At 37.7% G+C, this 12519-nt stretch overlaps 1 protein-coding gene across 2 annotated transcripts in view; it reads right to left on the minus strand.

Moving 5' to 3' along the window:
- The window catches only part of ANTXR2 (anthrax toxin receptor 2), a 137723-nt gene that overhangs the window by 61343 nt on the left and 63861 nt on the right, over positions 1–12519 (minus strand). The gene's annotated exons all lie outside the window — the stretch shown is intronic.

Consider the following 12519-nt stretch of genomic DNA (forward strand, 5'->3'; position numbering starts at 1 on the left):
CTTGATATGTATAGATGCTACCTTGCTCTCCTCCAGTATTTATCAGAGTAGAAAACTTTATCTAGCTACAAAAACCATAAGTTCCATAAAGGCAGGATTTATGTCTGCTTTGCACTGCATTCCTAGGACTTAGTAGAGTATCTGGCACAAATTAGACTTTTAGAGAAGTAAGGAAGAAAGGGAAGTCAGTAGAAGTAAAGGAAGGAAAGTGAGAAGAGGAGAAAAAAGGAGGAAGAAAGAAACAAGGGAGAGAGTGGGGAGGAAGGGGGGAAAAGATGGATCACAGGGAAGAAAAACAAAGGAAGAAGGGATTCTTGCCATGCCATTTCTTTGCCTCTACCTAAAATCATAAACTTGGGATTCTTTGGGCCTTAAAAGTACCTAGTACAACACTTTTCAACCCCTCCAATGCATATACAACCAAAACTTAAATGCTTTGAAAAGTTTACACTACAACAATTTCTAGTCTAAATAGGTATGAATTTGCAGCAATAGAGAGAAACTCACTACCTTATAAGGCAATTCGTTCCACTGGCAAGGAACCCACATTACTTGAAAGTTTTTCCCCCAAAGGAAGCCAAAGCATCCTTCTCTGTAGTTTCCACTCTTTAGACCCAATCCCAGAGTCCAGACACACACACACACACACACACACACACACACACACACACACACACACACACACACAATTTTTCTGCCCGAGGAAGGTAGTTCCTATTTTTTAATGCTAGGATAATCATCATATATCTATTGAGTCTACCATCTGGAAGCTAAATATATCAGTCATTTTTCCTGAGATGGTTCTGAGCTATTAGGCCATCTTGGTCATTTCTTTGGTATATATTCATTCATATCTCAAAATATGGTTTCTAGAACTAATAACAATTTTAAGTATGACTGAATGGTGCTCAGACAAAAATAGATGCACCTCCACATTTTCTACTCTCCTATTCTAGGAATTGTACTTAATAATATGTTGAAAAAATTTACTGACCATCTACAACTACAGTAGCCTTTGGGGGGGCATCAATGGCTACATGCGCTAGTTAATTCAACTCTAGCTTTTTTCTCTATCTCCAAACCCTCTCTTATTCTAACCTAGGTAGCTAGGTCAACAATCTTGTAAAAGAAGCTTAATCAATCATTTTATTGGTCAAAATGCATAAGTGATTCCAATGCCCACAATTGAAATCCATAAATTACTAAATTTCATCGGAAGAACCACATAAATCATACTTCCACTCTTAGTTTTGTAAATGCCCATAAAGTGCTCTTTGAAGTTTCCCCACTAGAAAAAGATCGAGATACATCCTTCCATTCCACTGAGTCTGAGCATAATATATCTGAACTCATTTTCATTTCATTGTGAGTATTTCAAATTTACTCTTCTTATTACCTGCATTTCTTACACTGGTATATAAATTTCTGAGGACATAAATAGTATCCAAACCCTGTTCTATGTTATATCCTACTGAGAATTACTGAACATTCCTCTCCATAACTCTTCCTTTTTTTATGTCATACTTATTATCCTATATTGCATCTAGTTTAGCATTGATATGGGAAAACTGAGTTTCAGTTTAAAATCCTCATGTGATCAATGCTGCCAAATGAACAGTGTCATGGGAGGTATCTTTGCATTCTTTCTTTTCACTAGAGAGCTTTAATCCAGGCTAAACTAAGAGCTAAAAAAAACAAAGGCCCCTTTTTAGTACAACCGCATGAACCAGCTCTCTGGTTCTCATTGCTCAAGTGCTCTGCATGCTGTCAATCCCTCTGGTTAGATCCTAACATCCAACTGCAAACATCCTTCTCCATGATTCTACTCCAAGGAGACTGATAATCCTTGTGCTTCCCTCAAATATGGTGACCATTTCCATATTGGGTCCATCCAGCCTTCACAGGCTTAAAAATTTTTAAATATATGTTGTGGCTGGGTACGGTGGCTCAGCCTGTGATCCCAGCACTTTGGGAGGCTGAGGCGAGAGAATTGTCTGAGCCCAGGGGTCCAAGACTAGTGTGGGCAACTTGGCCAGACCTCATCTCTACAATCAGTCAAAAAATTAGCTAGGCGTGGTGGCTCGCTCCTATAGTTCCAGTTACTTGGAAGGCTGAGGTGGAAGGATTACCTGAGCCCAGCAGGTGAGGCTGCGGTGGCCATGAGTGTGCCACTGCACTCCAGCCTGGGCAACAGAGTGAGACTCCAACTGAAATATTTATGTGTATGTGTGTTTGTGTGTGATGTGGCACAATTCAACCATTTATGTTTCATTAACTTGGATTTATATGTTTATTTTGAAAATTTTTAATTATCCCAGAAAAGCATAAATTTCTGGAGGGCAATAATCAATTCTCCTTCTTTATAAATACCACCCCTGCCTAATAGAGTGCTCTCTTGCAAACAGCTGGTACTAAAGACACTAAAAATATAGTTGAAAGTGAAGCTGAAGGAATTAACTGAAAATGTTCACAAAGAAAGACAGTCAATCTCTAAATTTATAAGTAAAATATTGAGAAAAATACACAAATGGCAAATAGAGATAGAGTTCCATGAAACTAAAATCTTGCTTATTCTAAGGAAAATGAAGCACCAAATTTTTCTCTCAACCAATAAAGTCAGAGAATTCAATGAATTCCTTGGCAGAAGTAAAGCTACAAGATCACTCTAAGTTTCTTCATTGGGGAAATAAATTGCATTAATTGTAAGTCCTTTCAAACATGAAAATTCTAATAAAATAATAAAAATGAAATATAACAATATTTCCACAACATCTTTTGCTTCTGTGTATTTTCATAATTAAATGTGATCATATGTCTATATTTATTTGTACTCACCTTATTTCAGAGAACACTAGGGTTTGCTTTTTTCAATTACATGCTATTATATTTATGAATGACTAAATATATGATTTATTGTAAATTTAAAGTGATTTTGAAATACTGGTAAGTATACTGCAATGTTAATAATGAAAACAAAACCTTAAGCTCTACCTAAATCAAATTTTGATCTAGTAAATTAAGAGACACAACCATCATCACAACAAATAGCAGCACTGTCAGAAACTGAACCAGAGTAAGATTCATGTGTGTGTTCTTATCACTGTTAACAGTAACCATCATTTATTGTTGTGGCCACATGTCCCACAGTCTATATATCTCTTATTTTTATAATAACTCTCTGCAGTTACTATGCTTATCTTCGTTTTAAATATAAGGAGAGGAAGGCTCTAACTTCAATAATTTGCCCAAATACATTCAAAGAGAAAACACAGAGTTAGGATTCAAACCCAGAACTAGGTTTATATGCTTCCAAACTCTGAATTCACCATTTGCCATATGACATCTTTTTCTTTTTTTAAATTAAGTGTCTCACTCTGTTGCCCAGGCTGCTCTCAAAATCTTAGGCTCAAACAATCCTCCTGCCTCAGTCTCGCAAAATGCTGAGATTACATGTGTCAGCCACTGTACCTGGCCCATAAGACACCTTCTTAGAATAAGGTTTGGATTGCAAAGGAAAAAGGTGCAGAAGAAAAAAGTCTAAATCTGCTGAGGAAGTTGTTACTTGGATGGATAGACAGACAGATGGATGGATGGATGGATGGATGGATGGATGGATGGATGGATGGATGGCTGACTGACTGGATGGATAGATACATAGCTAATTACACAGACAGACAGTTATATTTAAAGCTTATGCTAATTGTGTAAGATGAAGTTTATCACCATTTTATAGAGCTATAACAAGTTATTAATATGTACAATATCAGTCACCTGGAAATTTGGGAACAGAAAAGAAAATGGTTTTCTTTCGATGTTTCAAAATGCTCTCTCCATCTACCACATGACCTCATAAGTAACAAAGGAGGGTGAAAATAATCTGAAGTCATTTGGCCCAAAAGCCAAAAATGGCAATGATTTGTGTTCAGCTGACATCCTCACATTTCAGTAAAACAGTTCAAGGAGAAAAGAAAAATTTACTGTTAGTAAATTTTTAAAATACATTTAAAATAACAATCATGAGAACCCCATTCTTACATTAAATAGCGCAAGAACACATCCATTTCAGAAAAGAGTGTATTCATGTGCACCATATTTTATGAGAATTCGCAGATTTTAAAAGGCATAATATTGCCTAGTTGCCAGGATTTTTTCCACTTAGCATCCCTCAGTTCTGTATTGAAGATTCTGGAAAATACTTTCACCATTTTATGAACCATATGCAGAGTTTGATTTTTCTCCAATTTTTTTTTCATTTGTTATTATCATCATCAGGGAGGATTACATCTCATCTACTTAGCTGCTAGAATGAAGATTTCAGTTTGGAAGAAAGCCGATTTCTCGAAAAAAAAAAATTGTAGCTGCTTCAGGCAACAGTCCTTTTGATCTGCTCATTAACACTTTTCAAATGTTCGAGTGATGTGGGCATTCTTTGTGCTAAAAAATGTCAGCACTGGAGCCTGCAGCCAGCTTGATGCAATCATATGTTCCGATATTCAGAAAAGAGTGAAAAGAACTGTCAACATTGAATTGCCTTGGATTAAAAAAAAAAAAAAAGATTCTGTACAATGACTGCAGACCAAGGAGTATTTCAGATCTGATTCTTGCCAGTGAAAAAAAAAAAAGAAATGTCCAATTTATCAGTAATGTCATCTAAGTGCCTAAGAGCCCATAAACAATAGAGAAATCATTCTTAGTGTTTACAAAAATTTGTTTAAAATATCTGTGGGTCTTCCTTTCATTCTCCTTTTGCTTTGTGATAAGATCAGAGACCAAGTACAATTTCTTTCCTCTGAAGTGCATAAACACAAAGTTCTCTTATGTCAGTGCTTGGGAAGTCCTTCTTTTCTGAATCCCACAAAGCTAGATGCTTTCAACATCGAGAACAAAATATAGTTCAAGTTATCTCATCCTTTCTTTTTCCTTCTTGACAAACTCATCAATAGTCAAAGAATCCCATTTGAACAAACAAATGACTGGCCTGAAATTTGGACAATAATTATAATTGGAGACTGAAAATAACAGTATGAGAAAGTGTTTTCTGCTAGGAGTTAAGTAAAGGTACTGCTGTCAAAGAAAATAAACTAAGACCAGGAAGAGTTTGATACCCTGTTTCATAAATGATGCTCTGTTGGAAAACATCACCATGAAAGCAATAAGACCTAACATCACACTCGATTTCAAGGAGGCAACCACACATAAATCATTTTAATTAATGATGCAAGGAAGGCATATTAAAATTTAAATTACTTCTGTTTTATTGTGTATTCTGAAAAAAATCAGGATGCACTCAAAGTAACTCAATAAAGGCACCAGGAGCCCTACTCAACAATAAAAAACAAGTGCAATGTCAAAGCATTGTTATTATTTAGAAAAGAACAGCAAAGCTGTGTCTGGCTGAGGCTTCAGCAAGGCATATCCTCATCAGGAAAGCTCAACTTATAAGCAAATTGGGCTTTTAAAAGATGCTTTTAAAAACAGTATTTTCAAATGAAGTTTTAGATGATCTTTATGTCATGTCATCTTAAATGCACTAAGGAAAAATGAACTCGGAATTTTCCCTTGAGGATGGAGAATTTTGGCCAAAGGCACCAGAGCAAGTGGACATTTGTCATTTCCAGTACGTGCAGGTATTTACTCGTCACTGTAGAACACTCCAGTTGACAACATTCCAGAAAGCCTTTGTTTGACACCTTATTTGTAAATCTGTGGAATGTCTGATTGTCCCAAATGATGTAACCACAGGACTACCATTTCTGTTAGCCTGATTAGTAAAACAAAACTGCCATGAACTCAACATTTCTCTAACCTAAATGATAAGGAAACCATTCGGGCATGCTTATACTTCCCTCAAAATTCAATACGGGCTAAGTTTTGTTTCATCTCTTCCTGTCCCCTTTTTAACCTAAGGAAAAAGAAAGATGCCCCACTGATGTCTTTGTTAAAGAAAAGCAGTTGTAGAGGACGAATGTGAGGATGCTCAATGAACAGGATACAGACTCTTAAACAGATGGTAAGAAATAACTTCACACAAAAATGATAACTTTTCCCCTTATGGAACAGTTTGCAAACTCAACACAATCATAATTCACTAATGGTGGTGCCTAAAAATTCAGCTTTACATGAGGGCTCTTTTATCGTAAGTGTTACTAAATAAATTTCTCCAAATATCATTGGTTTTCATTTCTACTTTTGCATGGAAAGCTTGGTCACACAGAGGGCACTATATGCAACATTTTAAGTTATGTCATCTCTCTCTTTAATCCTTGAAAACGCTCATTAAAATAAACTGAAAGACTTGAAATTATAAAATAGTCTGATATTAAAAGCATCTTGGGTGACCAGCTATTCAATGGCAGGGTTTCCTCAACCTTTTTTATTGTATGCCCCTCTTGGGCAGTGTGGTGAACCTATGAACCACTTCCCATAATCATTGAACTAAAGTAAAATACATAGGATTTAAAGGACTCCATTTATATTGAAATATAATCATCAAATCTGTAAAAAAAAAAAATTGAGGAATAGAAATATGTGTGCTCCTCTACTAATTCACTAAGCAATAAGATCTTGTACTAAGTGTAATAACTATCATAATTTGATGTAGTGATGCATATAAAAGACATTTCAAAAATATCTGAACAACTGTAAGTGTGATCTAGGACATCTGTGATTTCTGTTGGTGATAAAGTCTTTAAGAACTTCTAATACTTTTGTGGGCAGGGACTTATATTCATCCATGATGGAAATAATAGATTTCAGTTAGAAGTAAAAATAGAGATAGTTTTTTTCATACAAGCTTACAGTCCTCAGGTTAGAAATCCCTGTGAGGTATATGCAGCAGCAACTACACAAAAGTTTCTACTTCAGATTCATATTATGAAATTTTTATGCAGCTGTATCTTAGTTCCTATTATATAAGATTACAAGGTTATATTTCCTATTGTATATACATTAAAATATTTCGTTTTAAATGAAATAAATGAAAACCATAAATTCCCTCAAGCACAATGCTTCTCCATAGTTGAAAGAATATTTTTTTATTATAACTAGCAACAAAGTACTCTATTTCAAAACTGATTTTCACAGAAGGGGAGAGTAAGTTTCTAATTTTAAGAACAGGGATAAACCGGGCTCGGTGGCTCAGCCTGTAATCCCACGCCTTTGGAAGGCTGAGGTGAGTGGATTGCCTGAATCCGCAAGTTCGAGACCTGCCTGGGCAACTTGGTGAGACCTCATCTCTACAATAAATCAAAAATTAGCCGGGCGTGGTAGCGCGCGCCTGTAGTTCCAGCTACTTGGAAGGCTGAGGCGGAAGGATTGCCGGAGCCCAGTGGGTCAAGGCTGCGGTGGCCGGGAGTGGCCACTGCACTCCAGTCTGGGAGACAGCGTGAGACTACAACTCAAAAAAAAAGAAAAAGAAAAAGAACAGGGATAGGTCGAGAAGATGCCCTCAGTAACAAGCATTTGCCGTGAAACCTGCTGAGTTTGCAATGATGGATCAAAAAACACACACAGTGCCTGCCTCTATGAAATTAGTAGTCTATAAGGAGAGAGATTTTAAACAATAAATAATTCTTCATTATAATTTTACTTAAGTATCACCAAAAAGGTTCTATTTTGTCACCTGATGGAGTAATTTTTTACAAATTTTGGCTAAAATTTTAATATAAAGCATCCTAGAGGGATGTTTCTGACCTTGATATGTTTCTTTTGTTGCTACCAAACAGCTAGCTAACTAGGTATATGTCTTACATTCACAGACACAGTCATTGGTTAAATGTTCAATTATTTTGCTTTTCTCCAGAGTAAAAAAAATCAGTTTCTAGCTTTTAAGGTGTTCAATGGCTCAATATCTGAATATGAATGAAATTATACTGGCTTCTTCTGGCACATAACATCACCCTGAGAAAGCTTTCCATAGATCTTTGTCATCCAATAATTCTAATAACATATATGCCTTGGACACTTCTGAATTATAAACCTGTTTCTTCCAAAAATTCTTTGTCTCTCTGAGACAGTAAGAGAATTCTGCTTAATATACAAAACATTATGTAGACTAACTTTACAGTTACCCAAAACAAAACAGGATTATTCTTATTATTTTTATTTGTTCATTATTTAACTTTTCTACAGAAACAGGGCAATTCACTGTCACCTGGGCTGGAATGCAATGGTGCCATCATGGATCACTCCAGCCTTGACTCCCTGGACTCAAGCAATCCTCCTGCCTCGGCCTCCAAAAGTGCTGGTATTACAGGCATGAGTCAATATGCCTGACCAGGTTATTCTAATTTTTAAAAAATGCATCAGGTCCTTCTGATTTTAAAGAATGTATACTGGTTTTAATATCTTTGGGATCATTGTAAACATTTTGAAGAATATTTCATTGTCTCCCATCTTGGAACTTCTTGCATTTTATGAAAAGTTGAATGGTTTTCATTGTTGTTTTATTTTCTTTTTGAAAGTTGAGCTAGAAACATGTCATATAAGAATCCCCAAAATCAATAGCCTTAAACAAGAATTCTCAATCCTGGGGACTATTAGAACCATTCAGGAGATATACTAGCTTCTCATTGCTACTGTAATATATTGCCATACATTTAGTGGCTTAAAGCAATAGGATCCTATTTTTTTTACACTTTTGGAGGTCAGGAGTCTAAGTTGACTCTTAAAGGTTAAAAACCAGGTGCTGTCAGAGCTGGCTGCTGCTGCAGGCTCCAGGGTGAATCCTTCTTGTCTTGCCCAGCTTCTGGTGGTTGCCAGTGACCCTCAGCTTGTGGCTGCATCACTCCAACTTCTGCCTCTAGAGTTACATTGTCCTGTTCCCTCTTATCATCTATTTTCTCTCCCTCTCCTTGTTATAAGACTGAGATTGCACTCAGGACCCACATAGATCATCCTGGATAATCCCTCTCTCTAAGGCTCCTTAATCTAATCACTTCTACAAAGTCCCTTTTGCTACTTTATAGGTAACAGTTCCAAGTTCCAGGGATTAAGATCGGACATCTTTAGGGATCATTATCCAGCTTGCCTCTGGGGGCTTTTCCAAACTGTCTGACCTCTGGATATGTCTCACTCTGCATACCCCTTCCTCTCAGAAAGAATCACCACTACCGGAAACCTGGCAGTTACTGCTCTTAGAGCCTTCCTGTTATTTGAGGCAGAAAAAAAAAAACCCCAAAATCTGAGAATCACTGTCTAAAATATAAGTAACATTGTCATCACTGAATCATTAATTAGATATGTGTGAAATTTTAATTTCTGAACAATGAACAATTCAGTCAATTCATAAAATATGATTTAATATTTCATATCAATATTTTATAAAATATGAAACGACTGAACGAAGATATTGGGGACTCTGTTCAGAGTTTTTTCCCCATGCCCTCTATCATGTAAAGTATTTCTGAGCATATGATGTCCATGAAGGTGGCTAGTTGACACAATCTAAATGTGCCCGATAATAGACATTTTAAACTGTTTCATCATGTTTCCATTGAAAGATTAAATATTCGCCACTAATTCTTAAAACACATTCAAGCAAAAAGAAAGTTGTACAACACCAAGTTGAAATAGATGCATTTCACTGTCCATTTAAAAGCTGTATTACTGGCAATGATAGATAGTCAAAGTCAAATTGATTGCTATCAATTTAATACTGCTTGGTGTTATTTAACTGGCTACATTCTGATTGCAGCACTGCACAACTATATCATGATCCAACACCCTCTGAGATATTCAAGACTCTCCTGTGAGAGACTAGGGTCCCACGTCTCCCTCCTTCCCACGTCATGCCTCATTTTCCCCCAGTGCACTTGGCTTCCAGCTTAAGATTCCAACTGTTGCCCTCTGTTAGAAGCTCTTTGCTCTGGCCACATGGAAGGTGCACTGTCTGTTGCTGGCTTTGCATTTCAGTTGTTGATGAAACTCAGTTGGAATTTCAGTCCTAAAATAATTCCCAGTCCTAAATAACTTAGTCCTAAATAATTACTACCAGGACCAGACCTTGACACTACTGTAAAGCAAGCAAAGCCTCTTTCAAGACACCAGAATGTTTCCTTCTCTCCAGTGGTTTCGCATCACCCCTGGGATGAGTTGTGGGGGTCCTCCTTAATGGGTGCTGCCAAAACCCAAACCACCCTTCACTGCTTCCTTCCCTGGCAGAGGGTCTCAACCTAGTACTTCCCAAAGCATGCTGGATAACTCATAGTTCTACAATCCTTCAATCTGAAATGTCCCTCATTCACTGCCAGCATCTTATTCATTTTCAGAACTCAGTCTGGGGTCATCCACTCTGTCACGTTTCTCCAAATGCTCCCTTTGGTCTCTGGCGAATCTTTCCTCCTTTACGTTCCTACTGTTCTCACAGGGTATCAGGGTACCTAGGGCCCTCCACTTTTACTTACTTGCCCACATTTTCTATGTTTCCACATTAAAATACGAATTTCCATGTAATATCACAGGTAATTTTGTAGCCCCAGTTCCTAGCACAGTACTGACATCTACTATGTATTCAATCAATATTTGCCCAGGGCTGGGTTCAGAATTCACCTCATCTTCCTCTGCTCCAAAACCCACTGCAGAAAACATCTGTTGTTGTCCATTTACACCAAGACATAAATATAAGTGCATACTCAGAGCTCACGGCTTTTTTATCTACATTTTTAAGTGTAAAATAAAGGTAGCTCTCTCTGCAAAATAAGTTCAGGAAATTCATAATCACGCAGGGTGTCTCTGAGGCTTGGAAGCCTTCCTGGGATCCTGATATCTCATCATTAAAGGGTCCCCTAAGCCTTACAGAAAGATAATGCTATGATTAAGGAGCTGCAGAGTCGATCCAAATGGGTCCAGTCTCAGCAACTGATGACTGGCTCTCCACTGTCATCTTCACAATGATGTCTACAATCTGTAATGGAGCACATCCTGCAAACCTCCTGAAGAGGCCATTTCTGGTTGTGCATGTGTCTTTAGAAAGTCATATGCTTTCACACATCTGAGCCCTCTGGTCAACACTACACAGAATAGCTAAGTCACTGCAAAGTGTAAATTAATAAAGCCAAGGAGCACAAATCACATTAGGGCACCTTTTTGCTTTCTAATTTGAGACTGAAGAATGCTAGTCACTCTAAGCCATATCTAGGAACATCAGGTTTATAACAGGAAAGCCAGGTGCAGTTGCTCATGCCTATAATCCCAGTAATTTGGGAGGTTGAGGCACAAGGACTGCCTGAGCCCAGGGGTTCGAGATCAGCTTGGGTAACATGGCAAGACCTCATCTCTATAATAAGTTTTTTAAAAATAGCCAATGTGGTGGCTTATACTTGTAGTTTCAGCTACTTGGGAGACTGAGGTGGAAGGATCACCTGAATCCAGCAAGTTGGGGCTGCAGTAGCTGTGAGTGTGCCACTATACTCCAGCCTGGGTGACAAAGTGAGACAAGAAAGAAAGACAGAGAGAAAGAGAGAAAGAGAAGGAAGGAAGGAAGGAAGAAAGGAAGGAAGGAAGGAAGGAAGGAAGGCAGGGAGGGAGAGAGGGAGGTAGGGAGGATGGAAGGAAAGAAGGAAGGAAAGAAGGAAAGTAGAAAAGAAAGAAAAAAGGAAAGTAGAAAAGAAAGAAAGAGAAGAAAAAAGAAAAGAAGAGGAAGAAAAAGAATGCTAGTCACTCTAAGGTAGTCATAGATCAAGATTACAACAGGAAACTGAGCATGAACTGCAGTGGCAGGAAACTGATTAACTCAGCAAAGAGACAGGATGCTACTTGTGTCTTCTGTTATTGGAGCTAATTCTATGCCTCCTCCATGAAGCAGCTGCTCTGAGATAGAGGACTGTTAAGTTGCCTCATGAAATCACACTGAAATACAAAGAATAATAAATGCAGGGTTGAGACAAAGTCCTACTTGAAACTGCAAGGAAGTTGAAATAGGTCAGCAAACGTGGGGCAGAGGGTGGGGGTCAGTCTAGCAATATTATGTAAAACATGATCATGATTTACAAAATATGAAGTCCCACATAACATGCTCATAATAAAGAGAATACTGTCACTATAAGTAGCAGGCATGCTTTGAAGGAGGGCTTCCTCAAGATAATATCTTCTCTAAGACCTCAACAATCTAAATTGAACAGCATGACGTGCTGAAATTTATTACTCTGTGTTCCACCCTGTGGTAAGTAGAACAATGACGCCACAAAGATGTCCATAATGTAATTCTTTGGTACTCTAAGTTACCTTACATGGCAAAAGGAATTTTGTAGATGTGATTAAGGTTAAGGACCATGAGGTGGGAAATACTCCTGGTTTAGGTGAATTACCCAACCTAATCACATGGTTATGTTGGGTTCAGAGTCAGAGGGGGATGTGGCTAGAGGATTGAGCAAAGGGATGCCATACTTATGGCTTTGAAGACAGGGGAAGGAATCTGGTGGCATCTGGAAGCCAGACAGAACAAAGGAACTGACTCTTCTGGAGCTTTCTGAAAGAAATGTATTCTTGCCAACACAGTAATAGCTGAAGTAAACCAAGGAG

The sequence above is a fragment of the Carlito syrichta genome, unplaced genomic scaffold (assembly GCF_000164805.1).
Source record: "Carlito syrichta isolate Samal-C Ts95f unplaced genomic scaffold, Tarsius_syrichta-2.0.1 Scaffold311948, whole genome shotgun sequence".
Lineage (NCBI taxonomy): Eukaryota > Metazoa > Chordata > Mammalia > Primates > Tarsiidae > Carlito > Carlito syrichta.